Below are 3,584 nucleotides of genomic sequence, written 5' to 3' on the forward strand. Positions count from 1 at the left end.
CCTCAGCCCAGAACAGAGTTCTCCATGATAATGAGGGACCTAGAGGCACCAAGTGCTTAGCCAATAAGCTTCCCTTCCTAGACTTTCCTCCCTGAAAAGGTATTTAATATTGAGTCAGACCTTGAGAAGGAGGTATGCATCCATTTCCCACCAGGAACAGTCAATAAACAACTTAGAACCATGGACTATCTCTTTCTATCTACCACTACATGGGGACTGTGGAAAAGGTCTTTGCCTACAGAACTGAAGCTAAATCTCCCATAGAAGGACCTTCTGCACTCCCAGACAACCACCACCATCTCTGTAGCCCTAGATTGTGCATTTGGGCAGACTAAGTCTGTCTTCCTGGCTCTGGTTACTCTGGGCCCTTTCAAAGAAAAGGACAGATCAAGCCAGACTTAGCTTTTTGTCTGTGGACAGAATGCTGGAGCATCCTCCAAGTTCACATGCTGAAGCCCTTTCCCCAGGTATCTGTATTTGGAAACAAGGCCTTGAAGACTGTGATTAAGATAACACTGTTAGGGATTCCTCACCCAATCTGGCTCATGTCCTTATAAGAAGAGGGGCTTAGGGCCTACATGAGATTCCAGAAAGAGCAAGTACAGAGAAAGGCCATGGGAGAACACAGTGAAGAGGGAGCCATCTGCCTAGGAGGTTGGGAAGCCTCAGAAGAAGCTTAACCTGCTGACTGTGAGCTTTAGCTTTTTAGCCTCCAAAGCTTCCACCAGAGAATTCCCATTGTTCAGGAGAGTGGTGATGACGAACTGATGGCATGACTATTCCAAGGTATGGTTACTCAGAAGATTTTTATTGTAGATATGTGTTAAGTTTCAAACCCCAAACAGTTGCTGAGATGCCTATTTAACATATCAAATCAGACCTGGTCTCCAGGTCCTCCCAGCATCCCTCAGTCCCTACCTATTATAGGGCATGGCTAGCATACACACCCTCTACCCAGAATTCTCCGTCCCAGGGGCTGGGCTGCTCTTCCCCAGAAGTTCATCCCTATGTAATCCAGACATTTGATTACCTGTCTCTTTTTGTACCTTTGGCCTCCTGGCTGCTGCACCTTGTTCCCCTCCCTCCCCTCTCTCTTCCCCTCCTCGTCTCCCCACATGGCTCATCTCAGTTGATGAGAGTCATGTCCATTGGACTCTCCCAGATGTCTCTGACTCTAGCTATGCCCTCCCACATATCTATAATAAACTTTCTCCTCTACCATTCCTAGGAGCAGTCCTTTCCTTTCCTTTCCTTTCCTTTCCTTTCCTTTCCTTTCCTTTCCTTTCCTTTCCTTTCCTTTCCTTTCCTTTTTATTTCTTTTTTCTTTTTTTCTTATTCCATATGAGGAGAGAAATGACAGGGGCATCTGAAAGAGTCCAGAGCAGAGAGATAAAGAAGGAGACTGAACATGACAAGCAGACTGGATTTGGCCATGAGAGGAGGGGGAGTGGAGCACCATAGAAGAGAAAGAGGCAACCAAGAGAAAGGAGCAGAGGGAGAAAGCACAGCCTTTATAACAGGGTTATAAAGATCAGAGAAGCTTGGAGGAGGGAAGCCCAGGAGCTGGAAAAGTTTAGGGGAAGGGGCTGGGTGAGAAAAGCCAAGATGTTAGCATGGACTCTGAAATATGTAACAGGTACTTGCAGTATTGAGGGAGCCTGGAGACCAGAGCGTGCTTTGGTGTGCTAATAGGCACCACAGATAACCATTGGTCCCTCTTGTGGTAGAGGGGAACCAGCTTTACAAATTCCCCAGGAATGCTGGCTTTTGTCTAACTGCCAGAAGTTGGACCTGACAGTTGACTCTGGTATGTCGTTATGACAGTCCTAGCAGACAGAGAATGCATGGCCAGGATTCCTAGCGGCTGGGGTATTAAAATCTAGATTTGGGCCTTTGAGACCACTCAATAGTGACAATGCTTGCCACCAAGGCTGATGACCTGAGTCTGATCCCGAGGATTCTCATGATGGATGGAAGGCATGAACTCCCAAAAGCTGTCCTCTGACCTGTACATGCATGCTGCGGCAAGAGTGTGCCCACATACACATGCAATAAATACATGAATGAAATAAAAATGTAGGCTTATGTCAGGCATGGAAGTGCCAGGACTATGTGTGTGTGCTCCCACATCCTGCTCACATCTGTTCTCAGGAGGGATTTATCAGCATTTCCTGTCCTCTCTCAGTACCAGGTTTCCAGCCGAGACCCTAGCTAACTCTCCAATACATCCAGGGCCTTGCTTTCTTTGTCTTTTATACCTAGGCCAGGGCCAGGAGAGGGTAATGATGGGTCTTTCCGTTTGCCTTTCTCTAGTCCAAGGCTAATCAAGCAGGGGCACTGTCTACCTGCTGCTTAAGCCAGAAATTCTGCCCAAGGTAGAGAGAAGCAGAAGTGATGGGTGTAGGGATGGGGTGGGCAGAGCCTGAACTCAGTCCTGGGATAGAGAGAATCAGAAAGGTAGACCAGGGCAGCTGAGTGGAAGCTGACCAGAAAGTCTGGTCAGGAGCTGGGGGAGTGGGAACAGTGCCTGGGGAGAGTGGGGATTACTTTGAAGTCAGTAAAAGGCTGATTATTTGCTTTAGAAAGACAAGGTCTGGGACCAGCTGCAGAGGTGGTGTTTATACTCAGGTAATCCCAGAACTTGGGAGGTAGAGCCAAGAGGATCAGGAGTCCAAGGCTGAGTCTGAGACCAGCCTAGGATAGATGAGACCCTCTCTTAAATGCAACCCCCTTTCTCCTAGACCCCCAAATCAAGACAGGGTCTAGAAGACCCTGAACTGGCAGAAGACATGGTCATTACACCTATCAGATGGAAAGCTACATTTGCATTAGGAACTTCTTATCATTCCTTGTTTTGAGACAGAGCCTTGCTGTGGTAGCTGGCCTGCAACTCACTATGTAAGCCGTTCCAGGCTGGAGCTTACAGAGGGGGAGCCTTCCTATCTCTGTCTCTCAGATACCGAGATCACAGTTATCCACCACTGCACCAGGTTTTACAAGCCTTTGACCACTAGAAGTAAGGGTCCAGCAATATAGCACTTTCTCTTTCTTGTTTTAAGTTAGTCTGAGGAATGAAGTCAGGAGACCTTGGATATGATAAACACACAGTTCTCCACTAGACTGGGCCTTAGCCCCTGTGTTTTAGAGAGGATCTCATTTCTAAAAAAAAAAGAAAATTCTTGAAAACTTATCTGAAAAACTAGAGAAATAAAGTAAAATGCATTATATGAAATTTAACCACAGATGAAATTAAAATTCATCTATAATCATTAGACAAATAGTGTTATTCTTAATAAATTATTCAGGAAATCTTCAAATCTTAAAAATCTGCACTTACATACTTACATGTTTCCTCATAAGGGAAATCATGTTATAACATTTTTTTTTCAGATTTTAAATTATGTGTGGATGTATGTGGTGGGTATGTGCACATTAGTAGAGATTCCTTTGGATCCCTTTGGACTTACAGGTGGTTGGAAGCTGCCCAACATGGGTGCCAGAGCCAACTCATGTCCTCTGCAAGAGCAGTATGTGCTCGTAATTGCTGAGTTATCTCTCTAGCCCTTTTCCCCCTCCCCCTCCCC

This window comes from Mus caroli, chromosome 7 (assembly GCF_900094665.2).
Source record: "Mus caroli chromosome 7, CAROLI_EIJ_v1.1, whole genome shotgun sequence".
NCBI lineage: Eukaryota > Metazoa > Chordata > Mammalia > Rodentia > Muridae > Mus > Mus caroli.